Raw genomic sequence first — 14,011 nt, forward strand, 5'->3', positions numbered from 1 at the left:
CTTATATTAGCCGACCCCCCTGAAACCCCCCATATGTCTTACAATCGGGGGGGGGGTCTTACTATCAGGGAAACACGGTATTTTCTCACGTTGCTTTTGATCTTTTCCCCAACTAACTTCAGATTGTGTCCCCTTGTTCTTGTGTTCACTTTCCTATTAAAAACACTTCACTCCTAGACCTTATTTAACCCTTTGACATATTTAAATGTTTCGACCATGTCCCCCCTTTTCCTTCTGTCCTCCAGACTATACAGATTGAGTTCATTAAGTCTTTCCTGATACGTTTTATGCTTAAGACCTTCCACCATTCTTGTAGCCCGTCTTTGGACCCGTTCAATTTTGTCAATATCTTTTTGTAGGTGAACACAGTATTCCAAATGTGGTCTCACCAGCGCTCTATATAAGGGGATCACAATCTCCCTCTTCCTGCTTGTTATACCTCTAGCTATGCAGCCAAGCATCCTACTTGCTGTTCCTACCGCCCGACCACACTGCTCACCCATTTTGAGACTGTCAGAAATCACTACCCCTAAATCCTTCTCTTCTGAAGTTTTTGCTAACACAGAACTGCCAATGCAATACTCAGATTGAGGATTCCTTTTCCCCAAGTGCATTATTTTACATTTGGAAACTGCAGTTTCGAAGAGTTGGGGGTTGCCACGATGATACAGGGCTGAGGCTTGACAATGGGATTGAACCGACCATCCTCCCCATCCACTGTTGCCAATACAAAGGTCTCGCTAGTCCTGTTTGGTTGGCCTCTTGAGGGGGGCGACCAGTGGCCCATGTCAGCATCGGCCACATGGGTCAGCCACATAGGTGGGCCTCCTGGAGACCTGCTTGCCGCAGTGTGGGAAAAGGCTGCATCCCCACATGGCTGGCTCTCCAGGCCTTCCCTAGGGAAAGAGACCTTAGGCCAGGCCAGTCTCCAATCAGTGGCTTAGGGCCTCTGCAGGGGAATTCTCCCACTTACATTCAGGCATTCAGGGAGATCCATCAAGGACTGGCTGCAAGATGGAAGCAGAGCTCTTCCATCTTTAGAGCATCCAACATATATTGCCTCTGATCTCCTCCATCCTGGGACTGAGGACAGTTCTGTATCCATGGAAAGCCCCTCCACTGGGCTGGGTGGAGAACTCACCCCTCCAATTGTCCCTTGCAAGGCCTGCTCCAGCAGAAAGAGGAATTCCAAAACCAGCTGGATTTTCCTTCCTTCAAGTTCCTGGCAACTGCACTTTTGGAGGGTTGAGGGTGTAGGATGTCAGTGTGCTCACCTTCTGGCTTATCCCAGGCATCATGTTCTTCTCTCTCCATCTTCCTGAGTTTTACACCACCCAGTGCCATAAACTCAGGATCTGGACAGCTGTCCCATGATTGGGGTAGCTGGATCAGCATTTAAATCATATTTGTGTTAATGTCAGAGTTCCAATTAACATCTAAGTTTAAATCAGAGTCCAAGGCAAAGACTTCCTCAAAGTTCATAGAAACATAGAAACATAGAAGTCTGATGGCAGAAAAAGACCTCATGGTCCATCTAGTCTGCCCTTATACTATTTTCTGTATTTTATCTTAGGATGGATATATGTTTATCCCAGGCATGTTTAAATTCAGTTACTGTGGATTTATCTACCACATCTGCTGGAAGTTTGTTCCAAGGATCTACTACTCTTTCAGTAAAATAATATTTTCTCATATTGCTTTTGATCTTTTCCCCAACTAACTTCAGATTGTGTCCCCTTGTTCTTGTGTTCACTTTCCTATTAAAAACACTTCACTCCTAGACCTTATTTAACCCTTTGACATATTTAAATGTTTCGACCATGTCCCCCCTTTTCCTTCTGTCCCCCAGACTATACAGATTGAGTTCATTAAGTCTTTCCTGATACGTTTTATGCTTAAGACCTTCCACCATTCTTGTAGCCCATCTTTGGACCCGTTCAATTTTATCAATATCTTTCAAATTTATTCTTAGAACCATTTGGCATGGGGAAACTGGAATCTGATTTCCCCAGGATTACTAATTCTAGTTTTAAACTTCCTTCCCCTATCCCACACCCACAAGTTCATCACATGGACCACTAATCTTCTACCACCAGTACCACACACACCCATCTTCTTCTGGCCCAGTGCTGTAGAAAGAATGGCCTTGAAACTCTAAAAGGGATTTATTTTGTCTACTTCTAATTCCTCATGCAACCGCCTCTTCCAACTTCCCACAGCAAGAAACATTCCAAAAGTGTTGTGGCAGGGGCAGTACAAGACCTCCAAGCATTCTGGCTTTGGCCTGTCCTGCCGTTTCCTTGCCTGCTTCATGATGATGTCACCGCCAGTAGTCCTCAAAAGCCCTCATTCTCAAAATATTTGCTGAAGGCCAGTAAGCTATATAAAAGAAGTAAAAAGGGGGGGGGGGTTTGGTTCTCTCTCTTTTTTAATATCTTTATTAATTATTTACAATTAAAACATGCAATTTAAACAAACATATATATACAAGCTATGTAAAGATACAGAAATATAGTGTAAATAATATATACCGTATATACATATACTGTATATAGAATAGAATAGAATAGAATTTTTATTGGCCAAGTGTGATTGGACACACAAGGAATTTGTCTTGGTGCATATGCTCTCAACGTACATAAAATAAAATATACATTTGTCAAGAATCATGTGGTACAACACTTAATGATTGTCATAGGGGTCAAATAAGCAATGAAGAAGCAATATTAATAAAAATCTTAGGATATAGAATAGAATAGAATTTTTATTGGCCAAGTGTGATTGGACACACAAGGAATTTGTCTTGGTGCATATGCTCTCAACGTACATAAAATAAAATATACATTTGTCAAGAATCATGTGATACAACACTTAATGATTGTCATAGGGGTCAAATAAGCAATGAAGAAGCAATATTAATAAAAATCTTCGGATATACGCAACAAGTTACAGTCATACAGTCAACATGGGAGGAAATGGGTGATAGGAATGATGAGAAAAACTAGTAGAATAGAAGTGCAGATTTAGTAGAAAGTCTGACAGTGTTGAGGGAATTATTTGTTTAGTAGAGTGATGGCGTTCGGGGGAAAACTGTTCTTGTGTCTAGTTGTCTTGGTGTGCAGTGCTCTGTAGCGACGTTTTGAGGGTAGGAGTTGAAACAATTTGTGTCCAGGATGTGAGGGGTCAGTAAATATTTTACCCGCCCTCTTTTTGACTCGTGCAGTATACAGGTCCTCAATGGAAGGCAGATTGGCAGCAATTGTTTTTTCTGCAATTCTGATTATCCTCTGAAGTCTGTGTCGGTCCTGTTGGGTTGCAGCACCAAACCAGGCAGTTATAGAGGTGCAGATGACAGACTCAATGATTCCTCTGTAGAACTGAATCAGCAGCTCCTTGGGCAGTTTGAGCTTCCTGAGCTGGCGCAGAAAGAACATTCTTTGTTGTGCTTTTTTGATGATGTTTTTGATGTTAGGTGACCATTTTAGGTCTTGAGATGTGATAGAACCTAGAAATTTGCAGGTCTCTACTGTTGATACTGTGTTGTCTAGTATTGTGAGAGGTGGAAGGGTGGAAGGGTTTCTCTTAAAGTCTACCACCATTTCTACAGTTTTGAGTGTGTTCAGTTCTAGATTGTTCTGGTCACACCACAAGGATAGTTGTTCAACTTCCCGTCTGTATGCGGATTCATCATTGTCTCGAATGAGTCCGATCACTGTTGTGTGTGTATCACATGTTTTGCTGAATTTTTAAAATTAAGGGAGACTACGATAGCACTATTTCAGCCTTGTTCTGGCCTCATCAGCTAGCCATACCCTTACTGGGATTTGATCCTGTGGCTTCTACCTTTAGGCCACAGGATCTGATCCCTTCAGCTTTGTACCAGGGAGGGACTATATGTTTTTTTCTGTCGGATCACCCTGGTATATTAAAGGAGCGTCACAATTCCTTTTTGCCTCTAGGCCCAACCCAGGGCCATTTCAAGGCAGTTAATTTATTCATAGCTGACAAACTATATTCTGTATGTATCACACACACACACACACACACACACACATATTGTGTATATCTCTATCATCTCAAGGAAATAACATAATAACATGAATAGAATAGAATAGAATAGAATAGAATAGTATTCTTTATTGGCCAAGCATGATTGGACACACAAGGAATTTGTCTTGGTACATATGCTCTCAGTGTACATAAAAGAAAAAGATACATTTGTCAAGAATCAAGTGGAACAACACACTCTTTCTTCGTTTATTGTGCTATTTTATTACTTAAATACTTGCTTTATCCATTCTGCACTATGATATAAAAAGGTGTGTTGATTTAAATTTAACAACAACTAATAGTAGCGTGTATAAATTAATTGTAAGGAGTGTAAGATTTTGGTTCTCATACATCATTTATTGCTTCTTTTCAAAAAAAAAAGAGCAAGTATCAACTTTAAGGGATTCTTGGCTGACTTAATAATATAGCCAAAGACCAACTATTCTCAGATCAATGTGACTGTTTACATACGTACTAACACATTCTCTTGACACTAGTGAGCATGAATATAATTCCGTGGAGACATTTGGAGTGAAGATCTCTGTCTCATGAGTGATGACTTATCTCTGAAGCTGGGATATCATCTGTGACTTCTCTCATCATTGCCATTATCCCAATTATAGAGCTTTAATTGTCTTCTTGGTACTGATTCTCTAGAAACCTTTCCACAACCTTTCAGAACATTTGACACAAACATCTTAATAATATGTTTCCACCTTGAGTTTGCACAAAATCTTTCTGTATAAATTGTTCTGGAATGAGAGAGAACCTGGTGAGGTGGGTTTTTCCCCTCTCCGCTTCAGAAAGGAAAGCGTGGCTGGATTCTGTCTGAAATAAGACATCATTCTTCTACCCCACTTCTCACCATTTTTTCATACCAGCTATCAAGAACACACTATGTTACAGCTTCTGCTGCTTCTGTGGACACAGGGAGTCAGGGCTGTGCTCAAAACCAAATGTCTCCTGACCCTACAGAGAGGTAAATTGGACCCAGAGAATCACTACAGACCAGGGGACATTTCTATTGGTGGCATAGTTTCTGCAAGCAAGGCTTTTATTGAAACATTAGCCTTCAAAGAAAGGCCTTCTTCTCAAGTAGCTTGGTAAGTCAATCTTCCTGTGCCACATCAGAGTTATTCTATTTCTGACTTTTTTTTCAGTCATTTCAGCAAGGCAGTCTGTCACTACCCCTTTAGGGATCTGTTTTTCAAAAGATACTTTTCTTAATATTTTCTTAATATTTTTGAAACAGAGCTGGGGTATAGCTAGAGAGGAGGATTTGGTTCCTCCCTTTATCAGTCTCTTATCCTGCAAAAAAGGGTGAAAATGGACACACACATAAATGCAGGAATGCTACTTTTCCCTACTATTTTCTCCTTATGTTTCTTTCATTCATTGATAATATTAAAAAATCCAAGTCAGAATTTATTATTTCATTGAGTTTCCAACAATCAATAACATTGCCTTTGTTTAGATTCAAAGCTCATTTTCTCTGTGTTTGTATCTCAGTGTGCAATTATTCTGTGTTTAACATTTAAACATCTACAATAAATCTTGTATAAGTCAGTCTGAAATCTTAGACCAATTGCAAGTGACAACCTCAAGAATAAGCCAAAGCTAATAATACATAGATTTCTTTAGATTGAAATTGCATTATCTTAAAGCAAAATGTAAATTGAATGAATCCCAGAGTTTCATTACAATATGGAAGATATTTGGTGAGTCCTCATAGCCTTCTTGGGATATATAAAATAATGCATCATTATATTTTGACAAATGCTGAAAACCCACTCAGATGTCATATACCTGATTAAAGCTTTTGAAATATAGGTAACGGTAAAGATTTCCACTGTCCAGTCATGTGTGACTCTATTGGGTAGTTCTCATTTCCATTTTTAGCCAAGGGAGCCAAACCTTATCCGGCATATAAATCCAATAAATCTAATCTAATCTAATCTTATCCAAAGACATTTCCATGGTCACGTGAATAGCATGACTATACACTGAGGAACATGGAACACTATTACCTTCCCAGCAAAATGGTACCTATTTATCTTCTTGCACTCACATGCTTTCGAACTGCTAGGTTGGCAGGAGCTGGGGCAAGTAACAAGACACTCACCCTATCACTCAGCATTTGGGTTTCAAATCTAGGCTGTCAGCTTGCCAGGTAAAAAGCTCAGCTTCTTTAACCACTGAGCTATTACACCCCATTTTGAACTATAATCAGATCATTGCATTAAAAAGGTTCAGAACCACTGATTTAGAAGAATTACTGGGATAAGGCAGATTATCTGACAGTGAGAACAATCAACAAATTGAACAGCTTGCCCTCAGAAGTTGTAGGAACTTGAGACTTTCAAAAAGAGATTTAACTGCCATTTGTCAGAAATTGTGTAGGGTCTCCTGCTCAAAAGGGGGGTTGGACTAAATGGGCTACAAGGTCCCTTCCAACTCTGTTAATCTGTTATAAGAAGTATTTTGTTAAAGAGAGATTAAATAAAATATTATTTTCATTAATTGGTGTACGTTTAATTCATTATACTTGCAGGAAGAAAGTAAAAGACTACTCAAAAATGCTGTCCTTCATTTTGGCTGTCCAAGATGTCAACCAGGATTTGCATCTCTTGCCCAATATCACCATGGGTTACACTATCTATGATAATTATTACAGCCCAGAAAAGACTTCAGATATTTTGCTGGATCTGCTGTCAGACGGGGAGGCTAGTGTTCCCAACTACAGTTGTGGGAGACAGAGAAACACAATGGCTGTTCTTGAAGGGGCTGAAACTGACTTCTCCATCCAGATATTATCCATGTTGGATGCCTACAAAATCCCACAGGTGAGTCTTTGCTGGAAAGACAATTTTTAACCATGTGTATCTATTAAGTTACTCAATCATCCAGGTCATGGTTGTCCCAAAGGTGCTTTTTTTAAAAGCCATCTGGATGCTTCTATGGATGAGAAGTGGAATGTCTTCATAAAAAACCAAGTCCTTTTGTCTCTTGAAAAAGCACTTTGTAATCATGTAGCTTTGACTGAAGGGTGGAGTAAAGCAAACATACCCACTCTCACCATGGTCCCAGTCTAGAGCCGGGGAACATTTCTTCTTCTGGAATAAAAAAATTATCTCAAGGACTAAAGGGAGAGGAGCTATCATGAAGCAATGGGTGAGTAGAGGAGTCTGGACTTCAAGAAGTGGAACTAAGCCTTGGTAGACATCATACATTTTAGTTTTCCTGGGTCTATCATAAAATAACCCAGCTAAGGAGAATATACATAGTTCAGCAAACCATACAGACTTGCTGTGCACTTGCCCATATTTTATTATGTGTATTTCAATCAATGTATTGGGGGGGTTTTCTTTGTGTCTTTGTATTGGTCTTTGTATTTATATTTGTAAATAAAAATTTCTAATAAATTTTAAATAAAATAAAATAACACACTTTGTTCCTTTTCAGATTAGTTACAATTTTGTTTCCCAGATTCTGAGGGATAAAACTCAATTTCCTTTCTTCTACCCATTGCTCCCTGATGAAGGTTTCCAGTATTCAGGGATGGTCAAGCTGCTCTTACATTTCAAGTGGACTTTGGTCGGTTTGATTGCTACAGACACTAAAAAGGGGCAGAAATTCCTGACCATCTTGACTTCCATGCTGATAAAAAACAGCATTGCCCCTGTTATATCACAGACCTTTCCAGCAACTGTCAGAAGCCTGTCCATAGATTTTCCTTTATTTAAGAAATGGAGACAAGCAAACGTCTTTCTTCATGCTTCGGAAATAAAATCAATCAGTGTAGGAACGATGATTCTAAATCGTCTACAAATATGTGCAGGAAAGATCCTGGTGGTGACAGTGCTCTGGGACCTAACCTTTTATTTGTCAGACAGTAGCTCATTCTCCAGTGACTGCTTTAATAGCATCCTTTCCTTTGTTCTGAAGGGGAAACAAACACTGAGTTATCATCAATATAGGTTGCTCAATTCCTACATGAGCCGCTTTAAAAAAAAAACCTTTAGGTGCTCAGAAACCAAGGATGCCTTTTCTGTGAAAGTGTGGAGACAATGTAGAGAGAGAGAAACATTGCAAGCTCGTCCACGACAGGTGAAGGATCGGATCCTGTCTCTAGACAATTATATTATCTACAACATCCTCTGGGCTGTGGCGAGGACCTTAGATGCAGCCTATTTATCCAAATCCAAGAGGAGAAAGATGGAAGGTCATAAGAATTTAGAAGCTCCAAGACTGAAGGCCTGGCAGGTATTTTTTTTTTTGCATCTCTCTAACCAACAAGAATCCATTTTGTAATTTTAAGAGCTGGGCAGCTATTTTGGGGAGGGGGGTCATTTATTCTGACTACAGAAATTTAATTCAATTCCAACTTTCCATTCTATTCCCTTTTGCATTCCACTCATTCCTTCTTCTTCTTTAGCAACATATTCTCCTTTCGAGCTATTTTTAAAAACTATTTTTTAAATTTATTTTATTTATTTATTTATTAGATTTGTATGCCTCTCTAAATATTTAAATACTACTTCTTGTTCAATATTGTCATCTTTGTACAATTCTTTAAAAAAATTCTGAACTATCTTTGCTTTTCCCTCTGAATCATGTTTTATTGTTCCATCTTTATCTTCTAACTGTCTAATTACTTTTGATTGTCTCTGTTTTCTCAATTTATATGCTAACCATCTACCTGGTTTATTAGCATGCTCAAAATATTGTTGCTTAGCTCTTTTTATTTTTTCCAATATCTGGTTTTGTTCTTGTAATCTAATTTTATGTTTAATTAAATTTATTTTTTTTCCCCAACTCTTTATTTTTCACATTTTGTTGTGATAAACACTCTAATTGTTTTAGTTCATTTATTAATTGTTCGTATTTTCTTTTTCTTTCTTTATTATATTTTGCTGTGTAGGATATTGTTAATCCTCTTATGTATGCTTTAGTCGCATCCCATAAGTTCTGTGGAGTGGTGTCTGTATTTTTATTAATTTCAAAAAATATTTTTAATTCCTTTTCAATCCATTCTTTATAATCTTTCTCTTTCAAGATATTTCTATTCATTTGCCAATTATAACACTTTTTAATATTTCTCATATAAACTATAACTGGGTTGTGATCCGCCCAAGTGTTAACATCTATTTCTACCTCTTGTATATACTCTGCTGTTGTTTTAGGGGCCCACACCATATCTATTCTAGTCCAAATTTTATGGGGGTTTGAGTAAAAAGTATATTGCCTTCTATGAGGATGTCTTTCCCTCCAGATGTCATTCAATAACAATTCTGCTTTCATTTTTTGAAAAGTGGAGGGCAATAAATTCTTTTTTTTCTTTTTACAACTTTTCTTCATCCCCGAATGGTCTAATTGTCTATTTGTTATAGCATTAAAATCTCCAATAATTAGCATGTTTTCAAGATTTAACTCTATAATTTTTTGATGTAATTTTTCATAAAATACAGTTTGATCATCATTTGGGGCATATATAGAAACAATAACTAGAGGTTTGGGTTCAATATCCACCTGGACAATCAAAATTCTACCTTCATTATCACTAAATAATTGTTTGGAATTTATAGAGCTCTCAACATACATTGCCACTCCTCTTTTCCTTTGATCTGCTAATGCAGCATACATATTTCCAATTTTATTATTTAACAATAAATTTCGGTTACTTTTTTTTATATGTACTTCTTGAAGTATCACAATTTGAGCTTTTTGGCTCTTAATTTTGGAAAACATTTGTTTTCTTTTCTTTGGTTCATTAAGTCCATTGACATTTACTGAAAAGATTTTTAAATCTCTCGATGTGGTCATTTGTTGTATTTCTTGGTTTCGCGTTGAGGTTGCTTTCTTCTGGTCCCTTGGTCCTGCTCCTCCGCTTGTGTGAATGCCCCCATGGCTTCAGCCTGCATTGCTTCCAGTTCTTTTGTTAACTGTTCCATTTCACTTATTCCACTGTTTTCATAGAAATCTCTTGCTTGATCTAAGTTCTCCAACTTATATCTTGTTGATTTCCATGTCAATGATAGTCCCTGTGGAATAAGCCAGCGAAAAGTTATATTTTCTTTAATCAAAAGTTTGGTCAAGAAATGATAGTCTCTTCTAGTCTCTCGAACACGTCTCGGAATTTGTTTTAATATTTTTATTTCTTTGCCTTGGTGTTGTAATTGACCAGCTCTTGACCAATGCAATATGTCATCTCTCAAGCTTTTTCTTACAAATTTGATGTGAATCTCTCGTGGAAGATTAAAACGGCGTATGTAGCTGTTAGAAATTCTGAAGACTTCGTCAATTTCTCTTTTTATGTCAAGTGGGTCCATCTGGAGGATTTTCCCAATAATGTCAGCCATAATGGCCTTTAAATCTTCATCTTTTTCTTCTATTACATTTTGAAATCGAAGTCCATATGACGCACGTTGCATTTCCAGACGTGTGATTGATTCATCATACCCTCTGTAACGTGAAGCAGCTTTCTCCTCTAAATGATCAATTCTTTTCTCCACCTTGTCCGCCTTTTCTTCCACTGCCTTCATTCGTTCTTCATTGTCTTGCAAAGCTTGTTTTATCTCCTTCATCTGATCTTTCATCTCACCTGTATCCACTTTCATTTCAGCCATTTCAGCTTTTATTTCATCTCTCTGATGAGTTGCATCTCGTTGAGATTGAAGCATAAAGTCATTTAATGTGGTTAATGTCTCTTGAATTGAAGCCAGGGAGGGTTGTTTTTCTCTGTCCTTTTCTTTGGTAAACATAGTTGCAGATAAGGCCGGCTGTGCGGGGGAGGGGTGAGGTGAACTTTGCGGAGAGGAAACAACAGATGTCTGCTTCTTGATTGTTTTGGTATGGGTGGAAGTACTTGACATTTTAAAGTTTAGAACTAATGTTATTTTATGTTGGCAATATGTAGAAAATTACTATAAATTCCAAACCCACAGCATCAATTATACTAACAGTACCAATAAGGATTCTAATTCAAATAAAAACTAAGTTTCTACCAATTCAAGTACAATTAAAATTCAAAATATAAAATATAACTGATTAATGCTCAACTTATTAATTCTTATTACTCTAAAACCAAAATTTATGTCAAGAAGAGAGAAGAAAGAAAGGAAAAAAGAAAGGAAAAGGTTGATTTGGCACAGCAAATGAAAATAAAAAAGAAAATCAGCAGAGAAAGGAGAATGAAAACATATGAAGAGGGGGGGGCAATCAAAGTTAAAAAATTATTATTCAATTAGGAGGAACAGGAAACCAAAGACCAAAAATTTAGCAGTGCATAAACAAAACCAAGATTAATTATAATGTAATGTAATATAAAATTGAAATTCAAAAGTTAAAGTTATCAGAGGAAAAACGCAAAAAGAAAAACAATTATTAATATTCCAGTTGTAGTAAGATGATTTGATTGAAGGTCTAATTTGTTGTCAGAAACACCTTAATAAAAGCTACAAGGGTATTCCGTAATTTAAAGAGGGGTATAGTCTTTTTTTAAAAAATTTATAAAGCTTTTTCCAAACAGATGCAGTTTAATTTCACAAAGTTAAAATGAAGTCGGTCCGTCTCTCACAGCCCAAAAAAAATCTCTCCGCTGTAGATCCAACGAAACCGCTATTAATCCAAAGCCGCTATTAATCCAAACGAAATCCAAACGAAATACTCCAACGAAATAATCCAAGTAATATCAATCAAATAGTCCAAGTTTTGAGATTCTCAAATATAGGAAAAGAGTTTTTTCTTTATATATGTTTATTCAAAAATTGTAAATAGATAGCAAGCAGTCCTGATCCTTCCGCTAGAAAAATCCCAGCCCGGACTTCATTTTGCAATGTTTCATAACCAATTACTTCAAAAAAGGGGGAGAAAAAAAAGATTTTTTCAACCAAATAATGTCATTTTGTATATAATAAATCCTTTAATGTCTCATTTTTAAAATCCTCTGGATCCCCTTGCTTGCAGAAATTTTACAGTTCCAAACAAGTGAAAGTGTTAAGAATAGGTTCCGGCTATTAACTCGCGCCTGGATACAATGTTGTTTTAACAACTTTCTCTTTCGCCTTTGTTGAAACTCTCAATTCTCCGTTTTCTTGTTTTTCAATCTTTTTCACTTAACATGGAACATAGAAAATTTTTTACCTTAATTGTAGCTTCTTTTGAAGTATTCCCTTTTCAAATAAAGTTGTATAAATTCTCTGCTTTTTACTTTCTTGATGTTTCTTGCTTCCCGATGGTTAGGTGGGATCGCAATGGCCGTGTCCTCTCGAAAGAGGACCGGTGCTCCCTGCACCAGAGCTGCAGGACAAACCCTCTGTCCCCTGAGCCTCGGCGATGGCTCTCCGGACAGAGGGGAATCCCCTGTTCTAGGATCGAGCCATCCGGACTCGATCCGATCGCATTGGAGCGACCTCTGGGAGGGTTGAAGGGGTCTCAAGGCAGAGCCCTGCCAAGAGACTCCGCTGCGGTCCTCAGCGAAAATATTTAGAGAGTGCAGAGCTACCACAAATAACAGAAGAGCAACAAGAAAAGATGGAGAGCCCAATAACAATGGAAGAACTCCTTACAGTCATTAAAAAGCAGAAAAACAACAAAGCCACGGGCCTGGATGCTATTCCAGCAGAGTGGTATAAAATAGAAAATGAAGTATTAAGAAATAACATGTTGCAAATTTTTAATGAATGTAGAGTAGATGGCAAAATTCCTAAATCATGGTCGGAATCTTTGATAACTTTAATTCATAAACCAGATACAGCAAAAGAAAAAATTAAAAACTATAGACCAATATCTTTATTGAATGTAGACTATAAAATTTTTATAGCAATATACGCAGATAGGTTGAAAACTGTAATAAATAGCAAAATTCATTCAGACCAAAATGGCTTCCTTCCAGGTAGACAAATCAAAAATAATCTTAGAACAATTATTAACGTATTAGAGTACTATGAGCAATACTCAGACAAAACATTATCTTTAATGTTTCTAGATGCTCAAAAAGCTTTTGACAACGTGAATTGGACATTTATAAAGATGCAATTAAACAAAATGAGATTCGGCCCCAAATTTGTCAATTTAATAGATGCTATTTATTCAGAACAAACGACAAAAATTATATTAAATAATGAACAATTAGAAGCGTTTAAAATAAATAAAGGAGTGCGGCAAGGATGTCCCATCTCACCTCTTCTTTTCATTATGACTTTAGAAACACTCTTAATAAAAATAAGAGCAGACTCAAAGATAAAGGGCTTAACAGTCAGAAAAGAGACATATAAAGTCCAGGCTTTTGCAGATGATTTGACCTTTATAATGGAAGATCCGTTAGTTACAGCACCAAGATTAATCCAAACAATAGAACAATATGGCAAGGTAGCAGGTTTGAAAATAAATAAAAATAAAACAAAAATTATAACTAAAAATATGAGTAAAATACAAGAAAGTAATTTAGAATGTATTACTGGAATGCAAATAGTCAAAAAAGTAAAGTACTTGGGAATATGGCTAACAGCCAAAACAATAACATTAAAAAACGACAATTACATAAAATTAATCAATGAAATTAAAAAGGATTTAGAAATATGGAATAATTTAAAAATATCATTTCTGGGAAGAATTGCCACGATCAAGATGAATATTTTACCCAAGGTATTATTTTTATTTCAAGTGATCCCAATTAATCCAGGGGCAAATTTTTTTTAAAATCTAACCAATGTGGTTAAAAAAAATTTATGGCAAGGAAAAAAGGCAAGAATTAAGATAAATATGTTAGAAGATATAAAAGAGAGGGGGAGTTTTGCCCTCCCAAACTGGAAATTATATTACCAGGCAGCCGCCTTAACATGGATTAAAAATTGGATAACTTTAGAGGATATAAGAACATTAAAATTAGAAGGACACGATCTTATGCTTGGCTGGCATGCATTTGTTTGGTATGATAAAGATAAAAATCATTCTTATTTCA

The sequence above is a fragment of the Erythrolamprus reginae genome, chromosome 2 (assembly GCF_031021105.1).
Source record: "Erythrolamprus reginae isolate rEryReg1 chromosome 2, rEryReg1.hap1, whole genome shotgun sequence".
NCBI lineage: Eukaryota > Metazoa > Chordata > Lepidosauria > Squamata > Dipsadidae > Erythrolamprus > Erythrolamprus reginae.